The sequence below is a fragment of the Suricata suricatta genome, chromosome 10 (assembly GCF_006229205.1).
Source record: "Suricata suricatta isolate VVHF042 chromosome 10, meerkat_22Aug2017_6uvM2_HiC, whole genome shotgun sequence".
In the NCBI taxonomy this organism is placed as follows: domain Eukaryota; kingdom Metazoa; phylum Chordata; class Mammalia; order Carnivora; family Herpestidae; genus Suricata; species Suricata suricatta.
Window position 1 is genome coordinate 43,165,271 of NC_043709.1, and position 21,735 is coordinate 43,187,005.

General features: G+C 35.6%; 1 protein-coding gene across 1 annotated transcript in view; it reads right to left on the reverse strand.

The window, feature by feature from the left end:
• Positions 1 to 21,735, reverse strand: part of TRHDE (thyrotropin releasing hormone degrading enzyme) — a 370,712-nt gene that overhangs the window by 31,985 nt on the left and 316,992 nt on the right. The window lies entirely within an intron of this gene.

Consider the following 21,735-nt stretch of genomic DNA (forward strand, 5'->3'; position numbering starts at 1 on the left):
AAATCAACTCTAGGTATTTTCCTTTCACAGAAACTCTTCAGAGGCCATATGTAATTGAAAACAATTGATTACTGAAAGGCAATTTCAGTTTCTCAATGCATTCTCTTTGCTCTTCAAGTCATTCAGTGTAATAATATTTAATATAGATTGTTTTCACAAGAATAATCAAACCAAAGTGGCAACTTAACAGTTTTGACTATCTCTGTCATACTACAGTATGAGCATTTTTCAAAAGAAATGGTTTCCATAACACCTGTGAAAGCCTCAGTTGGATTTTAATAGAGTCCAAATTCCAAAAAAGTTAAAAGAATCGACTCTTCCCATTTATTATTTTTCTTTCAAAATATATTCTGTGTCACCTTTGGGACCCATGTCAGATTCTTTGGAGAATATGAAACTGTAACTTTTTAAAATGATCTGAACACATGTTGCCTATATTTAAAGAGGATATATCCAAAAAAGGATCCCAAAAGAAGTGTATAGCTCTACTCTCTGGGAGATTGCATATAAAATCCTTGCAAATCAAAGCAATATAAATGAGAATCTATAGTACATTAAAAGATGGGCTGTCTTAGGCTTGATGTCCCTGATACATACACATGGTGACAGTATGAATTTTGCTGGATGTTTTTTTACATTAATAATTAACTGAATGCAAGGGTGCCTGGGTGGCTCAGTCGGTTAAGCATCCAACTTTTGATGTTGCCTAGGGTCATGATCTCATGAGTTCAAGCCCCATGTCGGGCTCTGTGTTGACAATGAAGAGCCAGCTTGGGATTCTCTCTCTCTCCCACTCTCTGCCTCTCCCACACTTGTTCTGTCTCTGTTTCTCTCAAAATAATAATCTTAAAAAATAATCAACTGAATGCAGACTTTTATCCCCTGGACCAAGTAAATATGAAGGCAACCAAAGTCTGATTATCTTCTTTATCTACGTTTCACACCATTGTTCTTTTATAGCATCATGAAATTAGATAAACTTTTCTATTTGTTCTTGGCAGGAGGTGGATAGACAGGGAGCAAAGTAAATTTGCCAGATTTTATAATTCTTACTGTAACAAGCAAAAGTTACTCTATGGTAAACTTATGGCCATGTTTTATGATGTTCATAAGAAAAATCAATTCTGGGAATGACTAGGTGGCTCAGTTGGTTGAGTGTCCAACTTTGTCTCAGGTCATGATCTCATGACCTGTGTCATCTTAGTCCGTGCTGACAGCTCAGAGCCTGGACCTGCTTTGGATACTGTGTGTGTGTGTGTCTCTCTCTCTCTGCCCCTCCCCTGCTCTCACTCTTTCTCTTTCTCAAAAATAAACAAAAACTAAAGAAAAGAGAAAAACCAATTCTGAAGACCGTCCTTCAGACGGACTTCAATTTTTTTGAATTAAAAAAAAAGGATGTATGTCACACTAATGATTTTGGTTCACTCGTAGAATAAGATCAACCATCAACTACAGTTAATGCCTGATATAAATATGAATGGCAACAGTAACAAATGTGACAATAACCCCAAATTTCCACGTAATTTCAACATTTCCTGAAGTTAGACGACATCTAGGCTTGTGCCACTTTTCTTTTACAGTTTCCATTTTATACACCCTTGAAGAAAGAGCATGAAATGAGGCTCTGGCAATGACAATTAAATAAGGAACTTTATCAGTTTTGCTAGGGTGGCGTCTCAATAACATAGTTAAATTTTGCTTTTAGGAGTTTGTTATCCACCGAAAAGACAACATATATTTTTATAAAAATAATGATTTGGCTTTCCTCCTTAGAAGAAATGTGCCTCCCAATATTTCAGATTTTGTCATTCATTTCCCCTGAACTTTTAATTTAAATATTAATTGGCATGGCGATCATAAATTTATAATCCACATGCCACAAATTATAAAATTTTAGAGTTGCATATTTATCCAGAAGTCATTATTCTTTTGTTGAAGAAATAAGAAAAGTAATATAGTAAAAAAAAAAAAAAAACCCTTTACTAAGCAGCTAACTTATTACGGATCTTCGGGTGAATTTGGAAAATCTGGAAAGGTGTTGGATTTATTTTATTGCAGATTTAAACATATTAGTCTTATGTCAGTTGTTATTTACCGTGTTCTACTTCATCCCTGTAAATGGATGGACATTATTCAGTGACATATGCTTCGTAAAAAATATGACTACAAATTAAAAAGATGACCAATAATGTTATGGAAGAGATAGGTTCGAGAAAGAGCCAGGAACTACTAATGCTTCCTGTAGAATTAGACAAACAAATTTATCTCACCAAGTCTCACATTCCTTATCTGTGCGATAAGGGTTGAACTAAGAGACAGCTTTTTATCCCCCCCAAACCTTTTATCCTAACCTACTTGTCTGAAATTTAAACTGCTGAAAAAATATTATATTATAGTCAAATTGTATTTGTTTAAAATTTTTAAAAAATACTTTGTGATTTTATATTCCCCATTCTTCAGTTGTTTAATATGTATAAGTCTAAGAGGCAGAGCTTGGATCTCAGTTTTAGAATATATATGACACAGTATAAAGAAAATAAAAGCAAAGCAAGCCTGATAGAAGTTCCAAATAATGACAAGCCAAATAAAGTATTCATTATACAAAGAAATAGAGCAAGTTCTGTTCTGAGTCCTTATGAAAAACATTGCTAACTGCTCACCAAAATCCATGCTTTCTTTTCCTCCCTCAGATAGATTATAATTACCACTTTTTTGATAGTTAGATATGGTCATATGGTAACTAGCCAATAGAATGTGATTATTCATCACTGCCAGTGTTAGCCCACAGACATCTCCCAATAGCTCCTCAATATTCTTTTTCGCTGAAACGGATCTTTAACGGTGACCTTGGAACTATTTTACTGAATGTGTCAGAAACCCACCTGGGTCTCTGGATGACTGCATGCCCAAGTAACCAGTTTTCACACCAGCTCTGTTATGTGAGCAGGAAAAACACTTCTATTGTGTTTGATCCAAATTCATGCTTGGGTCTATTTTTTAAAGCAGTTAACCTTCTCTAATGCAGCCCTCAAATAGAATAAGAAAAGATTACCTTCAAATTGCTCTCATTTGTGTTGTTACAAACATATGTAAGTAATTACCTACTACATAATTCACTACACTTACATTTAGCCTACTAAATCAAAATATGTAGCTACACTCAATTGGACAAGACGATCAGCTTCATTACAAAATTAAGACTTGTAGGAGATAATGTTGGTGAATAAGCTACCTAGTTTAGATACGTGTTTGTGTAATTGGCTGGTAATGATATCTGTGATTACTACTACTGATAATGCAATCAATATGGGGGAAGTGTGTGGAATCCAATGAATGGAACACTACATTAGCTCCAAGTAATCAGCCCAGTAGGGAGCACATTTAGGGTTCTGATGCTGAAATGCAGTTGCCCTAGATTTGCATCATCACAGAGAAATGCTGTTAACAAAATAGGGGGAAAATAGCAAATTTAAAGAATATTTCATGCACAATTAATTTTGTTTTATTAATATTTTAGGAAAAGGTCATAGATGAAATCTATCTTCTGTATTAGTGGGGTAAAGGTTGGTATAAGAAATAATTTGGGAATCAAAGAAAAGATAATGGGGAAATGAAACAAATGAGGAAAGTTAAAAAAGAAGATAAAAGATTGTCCATATGTACCTCCTCCCATTCTCCCTTCATAAACACACAAATACCCTCTTCTTCAGTTTATTGGAGCTTGTAGTGAAATATATTTTTAAGCATACAAGAGAATATTTTTTATAAGAATATTAAAACCAGACTATTTTAGTAGATGTTGAAATGCACTGGTCTCAGCTGCCTTTGTCTTCATCTAAGATCCAAAGCTACTTTTTTAAAAATAATTTTTTAATGTTTATTTATTTTTCAGAGAAAGACAGAGAGCATGAGCAGGGGAGGGGCAGAGGGAGGGATACACAGAATCCGAAGCAGACTCCAGGTTCTGGCTGTCAGCACAGAGCGCAATGTGGGGCTCAAACTCACAAGTCATGAGATCATGACCTGAGCCAAAGTCGGACGTCCAACAGACTGAGCCATCCAGGTACCTCCCAAAACTACTGTTTAAAAACAGTTCTGAATTCTGTGAATGTTAACTCTTGAACCTTCTGAGATGGGTGGATTGTACACAAATAATATATTTTATGTGAGTTTTCCTGAAAAGCACTTGGCTTTCGGGTGCTTGAAGCTTGGGAAAAAATTAAAAGCACAGTCAGACTCTAATTTAGAGCATCATAATCCAGATTTCACTAATACCCATTTAAAACTAATTAATTGACTACTCTGTATTTCACAATATGTACAGAAGACACTATCTCTCTTTTAGGGTACAGATTTATTTTTAAGAGAGAGAAAGCATAGGGCAGGGGTGGGGCAGAGGAAGAGTGAGAGAAAGAATCCCGAGGGGTGTCCATGCTGACAGCACAGAGATCGTGGGTATTTGGGGATCCTGGGATCTCAGGACCCTGGGATCATGACCCAGCCTGAAATCAGGCGTCCGATGCCTAACAGACTGAGCTGCCCATGCATTCCTAGAGCATAGATTTTTAAAGCGGTTGCTGAAATGCTTAATTTAAACATCTACTATTGTATCTATTATTTGTCATTATTCTTTATGAAAGACTTTAATGTGTTCTTTGTGCGAAGATCCTATGATGGAGACTGGAAACTCCAGTGGTTCTCAGAGTACCATAGGAAAAAAAGAGTTATCTCTGTCAATTAACAGCCTATTTGCTAAGTTCATAGAGAAAACAAAGGTATGATTCAGATACTGGTGAAATGTCTGCAGAGATGGAACGGAAGTTACCTCATGTAGCCCCACAAAAGTAAAGCCTCAAAAAGTTAATAGCTCCTCCCTCTTCTGTTTCTTCTCTTCCATGAAGGTTTCTTCCAAAACTGATTCAGGCACTTATTTTCTGGGCTCATGTAACACCTCAATAACACCTCTATTCATAATAATTATCATGATATTAATCACAATTTTATCATAATACTATCTTTCTCACTCACTGGATTTAGCTCTTTAAAGAAATGAAGCATGCTTTGCCTTTCTTTGCATTACGGTAGCCTGATGGAGAATTTAGTACAAAACAGGTACTAAGTAAATGTTTTTATACCAAATTAAGTTATAGCAATAATGCCATTGTTCTTAAAAACAGGAGTGCTTTACAAGTATATTAAAACTTAAACATGAACATAATTCTTTTTTAAATTAAGCATTTCTAAAGTTAAAAGATCCCAGCAGGATGGGAAAATTCCATTAGAGTGAAATTTATAGTATTTTTTGGTTATCTTGTTTATTAATGGTACACATGATAGAAGATAAGAAAGCCATTGCTATCTAGCTAAGTAGCTTTGAATGAGCTAGTCTATATCCAAGTAAAATAGCTTTCAGCCAGAGAGAAAGCAGAAGCATTGTATAAACATCTGTCTTTTTTTTTTTTTATTAGCAAACTACTTTTCTACTCTACTAGAAGCAACAGTATTATTTTATACCATGTTTTTAAATAAACTGATGGTAGGGAGCTTGGGTTACTCAGTCGGTTAAGCGTCAGACTCTTGTTTTTTGTTCAGGTTATGATCTCATAGTTTGTGAGTTCAAGCCCTGCTTTGGGCTCTGCACTAACAGTGCGGAGTCTGCTTGGGACTCTCTCTCCCTTTCTCTCTGCCCCTCCCCTGTTCATGCTCACTCTCTCACTCTCTCTCAAAATAAACACATAAACTTAAAACATAAAATAGAAGTAAATTTTTGGTGAGTTTGGAAATCTCTTCCTACTACTAATTTGACAAGGATGAACTACATGATCTCCAGGGTTCCTTCTTCAGTAAAGATTTAAAGGTTAAAAACAAAGCATCCAGAAATAATTTTTTGCAACTTGCAGAGTCCCACTACCAACCCAAAACCAGGCTTTCCTAGCTATACACACTTGCTTCTTTATTTCCAAGTATAATTCTCAAGAAATCATCCATCATCTAAATACAGGGATCCTCTGGACACTAAATAATGTTAAAAAGCAGAGCCAATGTTTAATTATTACATGGAACTTAATGATGTTAGCTATTAGCCTGAAAAGAAAAAAAAAATAGGTTTATGGCCAAAGTTAACTATTTTTTAAAAGAAAACTATCACCCTATTTTAAGCCATTGTATATTGAGGAGTTACTGTATGGGATGGTATTATGGAAATATGGTCTAGGAACTTGTCCATTTCTTCAGATTGCCCAATTTGTTGGCATATAATTCTTCATTGTATTCTCTTATAGTCTTTTGTATATCTGAGGTGTTGGTTATGATCTCTCCTCTTTCATTCATGATTTTATCTCAGAGTACCATAGAATAAAAAGAGAAATATACAGGGTAGGTATCTCCATTTGGCTCTTCTTTCTTTTCTTTTTGATAAGTGTGGCTAGGGGGTTATCAATTTTGCTTATTCTTTCAAAGAACCAGCATTTAGTTTTATTGATCTATTGTACTGTTTTTGTTTGTTTCTGTATAATTTGTTTCTGCTCTAGTCTTTATTATTTCCCTTCTTCTGCTAGCTGTAGGCTTTATTTGCTGCTCCTTCTCTAGCTCCTTTAAGTGTAAGTTTAGGTTGTGTATTTGGGAACTTTCTTGCTTCCTGAGATAGGCCTGAATTGCAATGTACTTTCCTCTTGTGACTGCATTCCAAAGGGTTTAAACCATTATGTTTTCACTTTAATTTGCTTCCATGTATTTTTTTATTTCTTCTTTAATTTCCTGGTTAACCCATTTAGTCTTTAGTAAGATGTTCTTTAACCTCCATGTGTTTAAGAGCTCTCCAAATTTTGTCTTCTGGTTGATTTCAAGTTTCATAGAGTTGTGATCTGAAAATATATACATGGTATAACCTCAATCTTTTAGTATCTGTTAGGGCTGATTTGTGATCCAGTATGTAATCTATTCTGGAGACTCTTCCATGTGTACTTGAAAAGAACGTATATTCTGTTGCTTTAGGATGAAATATTCTGAATATATCTGTTAAGTCCATTTGGTCCAGTATGTCATTCAAAGCCAAATTCCTACAAATTCACAAACTACCAAAACTGAAACTCTAGGAAGAAATAGAAAAGTTGAACGGGCCCATAATCAGCATAGAAATTGAATCAGTTATCAAAAATCTACTAACAAACAAGAATCCTGGGCTAGATGGTTTCCAAGGGAATTCTATCAGATGTTTAAAGAAGAGTTAATATCTATTCTTCTCAGACTGTTCCAATCAAATCAATCAATGTGATACATCACATTAATAAAATAAAGGATAAGAGGGGCACTGGGATGGCTCAGTTGGTTAAGCATTTGACTTCGGCTCAGGTCATGATCTCATAGTTTGTGGGTTCGAGCCCTGCATCGGGCTCTCTGCTAACAGCTCAGAGTCTGGAGCCTGCTTCAGATTCTGTGTCCCTTTCTTGCTCTGCCCCTCCCCTGCTCATGCTTTGTCTCTCTCTCTCTCTCTCTCTCAAGAATAAATAAACATTAAAAAAAGAAGAAAGGATAAGAACCTATCAATAGATGCAAAAAAAGCATTTGACAAAATACAGCATCCATTATTAATTAAAACCCTCAAGAAAGTTGGGATAGAAGGAACATAGCTTAACATCATAATAGCCATATATGAAATGCCTACACCTAATCTCATCCTCAATGGGGAAAAATAATGAAAGCTTTCCCCCTGAGATCAGGAACATGACCTGGTGAGGTCCACTCTCACCATTGTTATTCAACATAGTGTTGGAAGTCCTAGACTCGGCAATCAGACAACACAAAGATATAAAAGGCATCAAAATTGGCAAAGAAGTCAAACTCTCACTCTTCAATGATGACATGATACTTTATATGGAAAACCTGAAAGACTCTACCTCCAAACTGCTAGAGATGATACAAAGATTCAGCAAAGTCACAGGATATGAAATCAATGTATAGAAGCCAGCTGCATTTCTATACACCAATAATGAAGCAGCAGAAAGAGAAATAAGGAATCAATCCTTTTACAATTACAACAAAAACCTAACCAAAGAGGTAAAAGATCTGTTTCCTGAAAAGTACAGAAAGCTTATGAAAGAAACTGAAAAAGACAAAAAGAAATGGGAAACATTTCTCATGAATTAGAAGAACAATATTGTTAAAATGTCAATACAACCCAAAGCAATCTGCACATTCAATGCAATCTCTTTCAAAATAACACCAGCATTCTTCACAGAGCTAGAACAAACAATCCTAAAATTTGTATGGAACCAGAAAAGACCCTGAATAGCCAAAATAATGTTGGAAAAGAAAACCAAAGCTGAAGGCATCACAGTTTCAGGCTTCAAGCTGTATTAAAAGCTGCAATAGGCAAGACAGTATAGTACTGGCACAAAATAGACACATAAAACACTGGAACATAACAGAGAACCCAGAAATGGACCCACAAACATATGGCCACCTAAATTTTGGCAAAGCAGGAAAGAGAATCCAATGGAAAAAAAAAAAAAGACAGTCTCTTCAGCAAATGGTGCTAGTAAAACCAGACAGTGATATGTGAAAGAAAGAAATTGGACCACTTTCTTACACAATACACAAAAATAAATTCAAAATGGATGAAAGACCTAAATGTGAGAAAACAAGAGAATCCTACAGGATTCAAACCTACAGGAGAAAACAGGAAGCAACCTCTTTGACCTCAGCCACAGCAACTTCTTATGAGACCTGTCTCCAGAGGCAGGGGAAATAAAAGCAAAATGAACTATTGGGACTTTATCAAGATAGAAAGTTTCTGCACAGTGAAGGAAAAAAATCAATAAAACTAAAAGCAATTGGGGCACCTGGGTGGCTCAGTTGGTTGAGTGTCCAACTTTGGCTCAGGTCATGATCTCACAGCTTGTGAGTTCAAGCCCCATGTCGGACTCTGTGCTGACAGCTCAGAGGCTGGAGCCTGCTTTGGATTCTGTGTCTTCCTCTCTCTCTGCCCCTCCCCCAACCATGCTCGGTCTCTCTCTGTCTCTCAAAGATAAATAAAAAAAAATAAAATAAAACTAAAAGCAACTGACAAAATGGGAGAAGATATTTACAAAAGATATTAGATAATGGATTAGTATCTAAAAATCAAAAAAGAACTTTTCAAACTCAACACCACCCAAAACAAGTAATCCAGTGAAGAAATGGGCAGAAGATGGAAACAGACACTTTTCCAAAGAAGACATCCAGATGGCTAACAGACACATGAAAAGATGCTCAACATCACCCATCATTAGAGAAATGGAAATCAAAACTACAATGAGATAACACCTCACACCTGTCAGAATGGCTAAAATTAACAACTCAGGAAACAACAGATGTTAGCAAGGATGCAGAGAAAGGAGAACCCTCCTACACTGTTGGTAAAATGCAGACTGATGCACCCACTCTGGAAAACAGTATGGAGGTGCCTCAACAAATTAATACCAGCAATTACACTGTGAGGTATTTATTCAAAGGATACAAAAATGCTGCTTTGAAGGGGGACATGCACGCCAATGTTTAGAGCAGTGCTATCAATAATAGCCCAATTATGGAAAGAGCCAAAATGTCCATTGACTGATGAATGGCAAAAGAAGATGTGGTATTTATATGCAATGGAATACTTCTTGGTGTTCAAAAAAATTAAATCTTGCCATTTGCAACAACATAGTTGGACTAGAATGTATTATCTTAAGCAAAATAAGTCAGTCAGAGAAAGACTTCTAATCATATTAAATCATATGATTTCACTCATCTGTGGAATTTATGAAACAAACTACGTGCACTTATGGGGAGGGAAGGAAAAATAAGATAAAAGCAGAGAGGGAGGCAAACCATTAAGAGTATCTTAAATACACAGAACAAATTGAGAGATGCTGGAGGGGAGGTGGGTTAAATGGGTGACGGGCATTAAGGAAGGCTCATTGTGATGAGCACTGGGTATTATATGTAAGTGATGAATCACTAAATTCTACTCCTGAAATCAATACCACACTATTTGTTAGCTAACTTGACTTTAAGTAAATTTTTTAAAAATGTTTAAAGGAAAGATGGTCTAAGTTTGTTTTAGCTTACTAGCCTTAAAAGCTTCAGGATCAGTACTACTATGCTCCTCCCTTTTTTTTAGATAAAGAAGCTACAGTTTACAGAAGATAAGCAATTTGCCAAGATCATTTGGCAAGTAAATGACAGAGCTGGAATTGAAAGCCAACGGTGACAAGAAAGCTCTCACTGATTCTACCACATGAGACCGCCTCCCCAAATGCCACCTTGAACTATAGTTAAATGCGTTCTTTCTCCCTTCTTTTAACACCTGTTTACATGTCACTATCATATCACCCACCATTTTAAGTTTTGTACACAAGTAAATACATAACCCAAGCCCAGGTGCTCAGAAGACAATGTAAGCAACATTAGGGACAGGAAGATTATGGGGGAATAACTTTATGGCATCAGTGAGGACACCTGTCTGCATGACAGAAGTGAACACACTAAGCAAATCTGGTGGGAATGGAACTTTGGCCTCCTGGGAAATAGTGAGGCCAAGAGTCCTAAAATGGGGACAAATTCAGGATGTTGGAAGAATAACAAGGAGGCTTTTGAGGCTGAAGAGGAGTGAGTGGGGAAGAGCAGGCTGCAAGGAGGTTGCAGAGGGTGGTGTGCTAGATCATGAAGGCTCTTAAATAAGAAAGGCTTCAGACTGTTTTTCTATGGGTGATGGAAAGTCACTGCAAGTGTTTGATCTGGGAAATGACACGATCTGATTTATGCTCTAGAAGGGTGACTCTGGCTGCTGTAGAGAGGAAACTCAAATATGTCATGTGGTCCTCCTAGATGAGAACAGAGTGAAATATGATTTCCTAGTTGACCCTCTCCCTCTCTCACTATACAAACTAATCTTATGAGAAAAACATATACCTAGTGAATGAAGTCAATGACATGAGAACAGACAATGATTATTTTTAAGATTGACTACACATGAGATTTGTTTTAGAAACAGTTTCTTATGCAGGGATCAGGAAAAAAATGTATTCCAAAGGCTTACCCCTACATTATTTATTGTTAATTGCTAAAAAAAAAAAAACCCCAAATAACCAGCATCTGATGATATGAGAAAGGTCACTGAGAAATCATTTAGGCAATGAACACATTATAAAAGGATATGTAGTTTATATACAGGACGCTGCACATTCTGCTTTGGGTTAATTAGCAGAATTATTCCAGAATTTAAGGGAAGAAAATAGCATGAAAGACCACCAGGAAAATAATCCACATAGCTTATGATTTCCATGGAAAATACAATGCTTAAATTAATACGGAATTCTGCTTACTGGGCAGTGAAAGGGTCCAGTGTTCTACACAGCCACCTGAGAGTAAAAAGAATTTTAAAAATCTGGCAGGATTTTGCAGAGTTTGAATTTACTAACATCAAGATATCAAATCATTAACCTAAAGTCCATAAATCAATGGAGCTTCTAACTTACTATTTGGCTGCTTTTTAGTGGAATGTGTTTGAATAATAGGAAACTAGAAAAAAGAAAAACATGACTGAAACCAAACCAGTTAAAAATACCTGGGGGGATGCCTGCTTGGCTCAGTCAGAAGAGCATATCACTCTTGATCTTGAGGTAATGAGTTCAAGCCCCATGCTGGGTATAGAGATTACTTAGATAGATAAATAAGAGCTTTAAAAAATCTTTAAAAGAATAACCAAGAATATTCTCTCTTGTATAATATTATGTCAAAAGTTTCACTTTTTGTATAGATTTTATGATATTGTACATAAAAGTTTACATATTTTACTTGTAATAATTTTCCATGTTATTAGGAATTCCTCATAATTAATTACCCCTGGATTAGTTCTAGCCACACTCTGTTGGAAAGATAAATGTAGTTCACTACGGTTGAGTATTTGGGGTATAAAAAAGTAACAGAGCTATGAACTTCTTTGTGCACAATGCTTTTATGTGTTCTGGGTGATTTTCTTTGGATGGAACAGCCAAGTTGGAAATATCATGCTAACTTTATAACATGTTGTGAGTCTCGGCAAATCTAAGTTCATGTTTTCAGGCTTTATCAATCAGCAATTGGTCTAATAAAAAGGAAAAGAGGTAGACAGTCACTGTGGTGACCCGCACTGATTTGACACAACACTCCCTGGTGTGCCAGTTCCTTTGCCAAGTGCTACATGTACGTCATGTTATAAAATCCTCATGCCAATCTTAGGAGCTTAGCAATATCACTATCCCCATTTTACAGATCAAAACTGAGGCTAAAAATGTTACCCAACCTCCCCAGGACCATACTGCCTAGAAGGGTGGTGTTGCTATTTGAACGCAGTCATCCAGCACCAGTGTTCTTATCACCATTCCAAGGAGATCTGGCAAGTAATTTTGTATTCCCCCTCCCATCTCTACTAAAAGGAAAAAATGAGAAGAGGGATACAGGGGACATCTAGTGGGAGTAATCCTTGGAGGCCTTATGAAGGAAACAAAATATAGTAGAACATATGGGAAGGAGAGAGTAGTTTGGTCCATGACTATGACTTTGAAATGGGAGGGGGGGTTAGGGGACTCATTATTGATATAGTTTTTAGACTTCAGTCTTTTGGGACCACTTCCACCAAAATCATTTTATTCACCACTGCCCCAATTCCCTGGGTTCCTTTAGTACCTTGTAAAATCTCTATAAGACAAGAAACACCCTCAGCCTGGACTCTAGCTTGGAAAACTGGCTCAGGTAGCAGCAATATATCTACCATAAAGAGTAAGCATTGCAACAACATTTTCCTTTCAGAAATATTGTTGATGCAGGCAAAAATAATAGAGTGCTAGGATGTGGCCTACAAAGAATGGAGGGTAATCATATAAAATTATGATCTTTAATTTAAATAAGAGAAAATATTTCAAACTACAGAAAATGTTTTCCATCTGCAAGTCTTATATGAATAATTAAGGCTACAGAAAGTGGTGTGTGGTCCTAGACACAGCTGAGAAGGAAAGAATGAAGACTTGAATAATGGCATATGGAGCATGGGGGGAATTACTCTCTAGATGTAAATGTACATCCTAGATAGTGTGCCTCAATTAAAAACCTCAACAAGGGGAGCCTGGGTGTCTCAGTCAGATAAGCATCTGACATTGGCTCAGGTCATGATCTCATGATTCATAAGTTTGAGGTCCACGTCTGGCTCTGTGCTAATGGTGTGTAGCCTGGACCCTGCTTCAGGTTCTGTGTCTCCTTCTCTCTACCCCTACCTCACTCATGGTCTGTCTCTCTGTCTCTCTCCAAAATAAATACACATTAAAAAAATTTAAAAACCTCAACAAGAACTCTCAAAACGAAGTCAATCCCACTCCCAATTTATTCATAGAGATATTGTTACATAAATGTGGGCTTTAGAATTCGGTCAATAATTTTCTAAATATACAGCTAAGGTCTGGATTTTAGGCTAATACAAAGGTGAATAATTAAGCAGAAATATTCCATCCAAAATAGATTCATGAAAAAAAAAAACACATGTTAGAGAGTGTAATCTAGACATGAAGAAGACTGTAATGACTCGGGAAAATGGTTTAGAAGAGTCACTAAAAGTGATAAATGGAACCTAACAAGCGCATAGTGACAAAAACCCATTAAATCTGGGCTCTCCATCCAAAATGAAGAAGCTCCTGGCCAAAGTTAGAACATTTTGAGTATCAGTAAAATAAAAACTACAATGGAATTAAACATCAAATATACTTAAGTCCATAGGACAGAATGGCACTTAACTAAAAACAAAACAAAGCAAAATAATTGGTCACTATGGAGCATGCTAGAGAGCTGAAAAATATATGGAAACATCAAGCATTTATCCTGCCTATTCTTAAAAACTATTATCACTGGGTCACCAAATAGTGAGAGCAAGTTTCTCTTGAGAGAACTATTTTGTTTACAAAAGAAAAAAAAAGAATAAATGAATCCCCATTTTGCAACCTCAAGTAAATCAGTAGATGCAGGCATTGAACAGTAATGTCTGCAAATGTCATAAAAAGACAGCTATTCCTCTTATGTTCATAAAGAGTCAATTGTGATGTAAACTGATAAAATGTTAAATTGATAAAAAGGTAAACCTGTAGTGGATCAAGGCCCTGGATTTGATTACCAATTTACAGGCAATAGAGAGGACAGAAGAACACATAAAGGTACACAGTGAGGATGCAGTCACTTAACATTAGACAAAATCTATACAGTGGGAATCATGTAGCTCATCCTGGACCAGATAACTTGGAAAGATTTTCGTTTTTAAAGGCCAAGGAGAAAAGAAAATTTTTAATGTTTTTTTATTTATTTTTGATAGAGAGAGACAGTGTGAGCAAGGGAGGGTCAGAGAGAGGAGGAGACACAGAATCTGAAGCAGGCTCCAGGCTCTGAGCTAGCTGTCAGCACAGAGCCCATTGTGGGACTCGAACCCACAAACTGTGAGATCATGACCTGAGCCGAAGCTGGACGGTCAACCAACTGAGCCACCTAGGCACCCTGAAAATCAATTGTTTAAAAGAGATTGAAAAGACACATCAACCGATCACAGAGCAGTAATATCATTTGGATTTTAATTCAAACAAACTATATATATATGTTTGGCACTTATAAGACAATTTAAAATTTAAACACTTCCTTGATTTTCATATTATTGAGGAAATGTTAATTTTACTTTATTCAAAAAATTTTTTTGTTTATTTTTGTAGGAGAGAGAGACAGAGTATGAGTGGTGGGGGGGCAGAGAGAGGGAGACTCAGAATTCCAAATGGTCTCCAGGCTCTGAGCTGTCAGCACAAAGTCCACCGCAGGATTTGAACTCACAAACCACGAGATCATGACCTGAGCCAAAGTTGGATGCTTAACCAACTGAGTCACCCAGGCGCCCCAGGGAATGTTAATTTTAGGTCACCATGTTTAATAATGTCATTTTTTTAGAGATATGTAGTGAAAATTATTTGTATGAAATGATGTAATAATAATGTCTAGAAGTCATTTCAAAATGGTATGAAATGTTGGATGGAGATGTGGCTGAAATAAAACTGACCATGAATAATTGATAATGTAGAGTAACAAATACACTCTTCTACTGGTTTTTGTGTATGTGTGAAATCATTCATAATAAATAGTTTTTAAAAAATGAGAGACTAAGTCTTCTTATTCTGTGTATCCCCAGTGTGCATCATAAACCCATCACATTGTCTATGTTTAAAAATATTGGCCGAAGAGGCGCCTGGCTGTCTCAGTCAGTAGAGCATATGACTGTCAACTCCATAGTGTGAGTTCAAGCCCCATGTTGGATCTGAAGCCTACTTAAAAAGAAAAATTTTGCTGAATACCAAACTCAAGAAAGGCCACATTTCTAGTCTTCCTTTTCTCCCTCACAAAATGAAAGAAGTGGTATTTACCTCCCAGAGTCATTGTGAAAGCTAAAAGACAAGAAATCCAAGAGTATTTTCTAAACTGTAAAGTGCCCCAGAAATGTGGAGAGCCTTCAGCCTGAAGAACCAGAATGAGAATTCAGCAACCACGTATTCTGCATTTGTATTCTGACCTTGATTTGTTCCTCACACAGAGCTACTAAACTCATGGATAGATCCCAGCGCATTCATTTTCCCCTTAGGGACAAAGTACCAAATGGTAGTGTAATTGCCAAGGGAAAATTATTACTCTGTTCTGAATTATTTCCATCATAAATCCAAAACCAGTCAAACAGGCTCTGTCACAAAAACGACAGGGTTGCTGTACAGTGATGAGAATCCCACATACAAGTGCCCCATAAATCCGTGAGTATCACAACCCTCCAAAGTCATCCTGACTCATGTGTTTAAATCAGAAGTGGGAAGCCAGGCGGGCAGCGCATTGGTCAACACCATGGAAACCATGCAAATGAGGTGATTTACTCAGCCATCAGTTAGAGAAATATCCCATCATCTGTCTTATGTAGATTGTACAAAATGTGACAAGCACTTTTGTTTGCTTTTCTTTTCACATTTTGTACTGAACCAAAGGAGAAAAAGTCTTTTTCATTTCCTAATGATAACAATCACCAGATTTTCCCCCAAATTCGATCACTTCTCTTAGCATGTCAAAGAAATTAGTTCCGGCAACAGTAGTGGATGATAGAAAGCAATAGAAAAGGACACAACTTCTCCGTGTGCCAGACATTTTCCTCTTCTCTCTTCTTAGTAAAATAGTCATCTTTACTTATGCTGAAATGAAGTATCTAATCTAATTCTTTATGATTTAAAGTGATATCTTCCTGCCTCTCAGAATATTATAATACATTCCAAATTAGAGTTAAAACCACTCAGTGGCATTGTAGATGAAATGTGGAAGGTAAAAATACTTTTTATTACCAGTGAGATAGAAAAAGGACTTCAACTATATAATTCATTGTATTAAAAAAAGGATTCCTATCTTGAAAAAGAAGAGAGCTGTCCCCATTTAAAATTCACCCTTGGGGGAGGCAGCCATGTTAAACTTTTGGTACTTTGTTCACATTCATAAGGGAGCTAAATGATCACCTAAAAAAAGATGTTTATCAAGAATAAACAAATTTGCTGAGCCACAAGGGATAAAATAAATGGTAGCACTGAAATACGATCAACTTATTTCACAATGTGTACCCACAGGAAGTTCTGGATTTATTCGAGGAACTTTTCAATTCTTAGAAGTAAAGTATATTAAATTCTTTAAGAAATCAGCTAAGAACTGTATATTATTATAACAGGTAATTCTTGTCCTTTGTGACACTGACATGTAGACAAATTATAGAACCTCCAGGAACAGAGGTTAGGGAGGTACACAGCTTCCTCTAATAGCTACAAAGTTCTCAATCTCTCCATTTTACCTTCAACTTTCACAGTCACAAAATTCTGAAGATATAGTATTTATACAGAAATATTTAATTAATTGTAGATCCTCAGCTCAGAAAGATAGGACCTTAACCTTTCCTTGATTTTCTTTAGTGCTGATGATGTTCAAATAAAACTTAGGGAAAAAAAGTAATGATAATGATGTTCTAACTCCTTACTGATGATTAACAATTACAGAACATTAATGATATAGATTTACTGTGTTCTAACAATGACACCCATTAATTTTAATAACAGTTCTATAGTGAAGTCCTAGCTTACTGTCTCATCTTTACCACTTGTAGGAAGTAATTTTTTAAAGTTGAAGCATCAATGAAAATACAAAACAATAAAAAAAAGTGTCAGTTAATTTACCTTATTTAAAAAATATTACTGTAAAAATAAAATACTTTTTCTTTTTAATAAGAATCATATGTTTAAAATACTTTATATTTTGCTAAGACAATCACATGTAGTTCAAAAATATTATCAAAATTGGTATAAATTTTTTTAAATTAGAGATTTCTCTTTAGTAAGAATGCCACTTTCATGAGAAAAAAACTATGAAATCTTAATTTAACAAAATCATTGTTATTATTTAATGTATAATTCTAGTACAATAATTTTCATAAGAATCACATATTTAATATTAAAGTGTAGAAGTTTAGAAGAAAAATGACAAAGTGATGGGGTCTTTCAAAGAATTTGTAGTTTTAGAAAAATGACAGAAACTGTCACTCCATGTGACTAAAATACTCTTTAAAAACTTACATTTGCTACTCTGTTTTTTCAAAAGGAACTTCATCTCAATTAAATTCTCTTAAAATAATTTTTTCCTATTGACTTACTCATCGTTAAATATGTAGTGACTGTTTCCTGATAAGAAAGATGAGGAAATAATCAGATTTAAACTTTCTACTAAACTCTGTGTCTCCTCTAGATTTTTTTCTTGGTGAACCATTTCTAAATTTTCTCGGCTTAAAGATTTGCCTTCTACTTTGTAACCTTAATTCTCTTGTTTCTTTATCCCTGTTCCATGTGCAAGTGCAGACGGGCCTCATCACCATTCTTTTGTAGACAAAGGATAACTTGACTATAAAAAAGATTTGTATTCTATCCACTGTAATATTCTTGGCTTATAAAAATCTGAGTCAGTCTGAATGTTCTACTTGCTAAGAAACTTGTTCTGTTTAATTTTTAAAGTTCATGGGGCTCCTGGGTGGCTCAGTCTGTTAGGCTCCAACATCAACTCAGGTCATGATCTCACAGTTTGTGGGATCTAGCCCCACATCGGGCTCTGTGCTGACAGCTCAGAGCCTGGAGCCTGTCTTCAGATTCTGTGTCTCCCTCTCTCTCTGACCCTCCCCTGATTATGCCATCTCTCTCTCTCAAAAATAAAAACATTAAAAAAATTTAAAGTTCAGGGTATTAAGATATGCCTCAATGTTAATCCTCCTGTGTTTTTTCCTAAAACACAAGGTACTCTCTCAATCTACACACTAAAGTCTTTATTGGAAGAAAGCTACTCTTTGTATGTCTTCAAATTCCTTTTAATTGTGTTCTTTTTCTTGAATATTAAATGCATCCACATCCACAAACACATTAGATGTGTCTTACTTACATGATGATGGTTATTGTTCTTCCCATTTCATTTATCTCAACTATCTCAGGCTTGTTCTCCATGTCCCTGACTGTTTTCCCCTGTGTTCACGTAATTTTTATTGCTTCTCACACGGCTTTCTTGCTTGTAATGCCAGATCACTTTCATACTCTTTGTTGACTTATCTCTTTTTGATTCTTTTTCATGTTTTCTTTATACTCTTTCCTCAAAAAACAATCCTGCAAAACCCCACATTTCTTTGTTTTAATTCTTTGAAATCACATAGTTGGGTATATTTGAATTATTGATGTTATCCTTCTGTTGTTATTATGATTCTTAATTATCATTCTTCTGGTATCTTTCCATACTTCTATGGACTTAAGGCTGGTTTAAGTTTAAACAGCATTCATATTTGAAAAGGAAATTCCTATCCAGTAAAAAGTAGTTGCTATTAAGTTGTGGCTAAAGAGCAATCATGGGCCATAGATTGGAGCAGTAGTAGCTTACATTTAAGGTTGTTATTTCAGACCTGGTTCTAATCGAATCAGTAGTTCCATCTGCCTAGGGGCATATTTCAACTCCGTAGTCCCATTTCAGAATATGCCATACAGCTGTGTGATTCATAGTTCGACCTTGTATATTGCAGGTTCTCATTGTGGTGATTTAGCATTTAATTGTTTCTCTCCAGCTGTCTCAATTAATGGTTGCCAAGCCTATTGCCATATAGATTTCTTCCCGACCCCATTTCTGTCCCCTGCTTTCTGAAAAATTAGGGGTCTGCATGTCTTCTCTTTCAAGCCTGACTATGTTACTTGCTCCTTCATGTGGAGAAAGATCCAGCAATGTAACTTATCATGGCTAAATAAAATAACAGACTTTATTATTCTAAGGAGGACAGTCCCTCTAAGGAGCTCCCTTCCAGTTTTATAGATTTGTGTCCCATAGAGGATCTGAAAATATCTGTAAATACAGTATTCTATTTTCAGAATAATTCTGTATTTGAGCCCATAATTTATTGTATTTGTCAGTCATTATTTTTCTTTTCTTTTCTTTTCCTTTTCTTTTCCTTTCTTTTCTTTTTTATTTCCTTTCCTTCCTTTCCTTTTTTCTTTCTTTCTTTCTTTCTTTCTTTCTTTCTTTCTTTCTTTCTTTCTTTCTTTCTTATTGCTGGCAGTTGGTGTTGAAGTGGAAATAGATATATATTTCACTTCCTTCAACTGTACATCCTTAAAAAACAGTGCAGAATAAACAGATAAAAATGGTCATGGGAACGGGTCCTGGGAATGCTGTGTTGAAACCAGTACCATCATCTCTTTCTGGTAGTATATTCAATTGATACCTATGGAGGCCTCAGCTCGCTCTGGACCAAATTCTTTTTTTTAATCCTGAGAACAAGACCAGACTTTATTTATCTGATTCTTTCAAAATTAGATATTACTGTGTAATTGATTTCTACCAAAGGAAAGTAGGCAGAAGTGATGTGAGTCTTCCAGACAGGCAATGTAAAACCCACTGTATGTTTCTTCATGCCCTGTTCCTTTTTGTCTCGCTAGAATGGAGACAATCCCAAGTTGACCTGGGGCTATTTGTTAAAGACAATGACCTTGGGTTGGGTCGTGAAGGAGGTTTACTTGATAGCAAATCCAGTAAAGATATAACTCAAGAGAAGAGCCAAAGGGGTGTGGCTCTCCTGTTAAAAACTGATGACCTCAAAATAATACCTAAATTGAAATTGCCCGGAATAAAACAGAAAGCCTACTAAGTTTCTAAGAGTTCTACCAAAGACGCTACAATCTTGGACTAAAAGACTGTGTAACTGTTTAAGACTTGAAACAATCCTTACATACTCAAGCTTCTATAGGCAGGAAATGGGATATAAAGCTGCATGGCACCCAAGGAAGGTACATGACCAACACTCACCTCATATGTGTCCATTATGTAAGAGGAAAAGTGTCCCACAGGGTAGATGCAGAGAATACTAAGAAAACTTGATCAGAGAGCTATACTCAAAAAGCAAAATTAAATTTATTCAAGAAACTCTGCTCATCCCAAGGAGTCTTTCACAATAATTCAATGTCTTCCATTTTCCCTTTCTTGAATCACAGGTTTTTTTTGTATCCTTGCCCCATCACTGAGAATTGGTTGTGTGAAAGACACCACCTCATTAATTCATAGGTTTCCAGAGTTGATATAGAGATCTGTGCTTCACGTGGAGATACTGAACTTTGGACTTTGGTTTGTATTCAAAAGACAAAATTTCAGAAGATATTAGTTGATTTCCCAGTTTTCTGACAAAGAATATAAAACAAACTTAAGGAAATTAGTATTTCATTTGTTAAAAAGAAAAAAATAGATGACAACCCCATTTACTCCTCGTATTTTATCAAGTGAAGGTAACATTTTCTTTAGGATTTTCTAATATAGAAAAACAGTGTAGGACTTTAATTGGGCCATTTGGAAATCAAAAGTGGATAAAGACAATGTTGATTCTAACTAAATACAAAAATATGATCACTGATATTAAGCTCTCATAATTACTAAGTATATGCCAGTGGACCCCCTCCCCTACATGATACATACATTACACAATCCATTTGTGGAGGACAGAGTTGGTTAAGTATACTTAATTTTGTTTGGGAATTAAAAAAGTATTACTTAATTTTCTGCAGTAAATGGTGTTTATAAGAATACTATATTTCAACCAAAAAAAGAGAGTATAACAGGAGTTTTTTCTCCTTTTATCTCCTCATTTATGGCATGTAGATTAGAAGAAATAGAACACTCGCAGTTTTAAAGAAGCCAACTACATATTTTCTATTTTAGAATGTATATTTTAAAAGCCTCAAATAATAAATACTTTAGAATGCATACAAAACCCTCTCTGGCTTTTCCTAATCAAAGTATAAGTTGCTATTGACTCATAAATACAATATTAAAAAGATCAAAAAATTCTTAATAGTTAAAAAGGAAATCCATGCACTATAATAATCTAAGCATGAATCCAACATAAAATCCCCAGTTCAGTGAGGCTTAATGGAGAGAGGAATCTGTATTACCAGATCATCAGTAAATTCCCATATAGCAATGTATAACTAAAGACACATTATATTCTCCAGAGGGACAGATTTTTACTTTCTTGTAGTGTTCTCTCATTAGTGATTTAATTCAGAAATATAAAGCTTAAAACTGAATCACATAAAAAATGAAACTAGTTAGCCAAGGGAACATTTTTAAATGGTCTTTCTA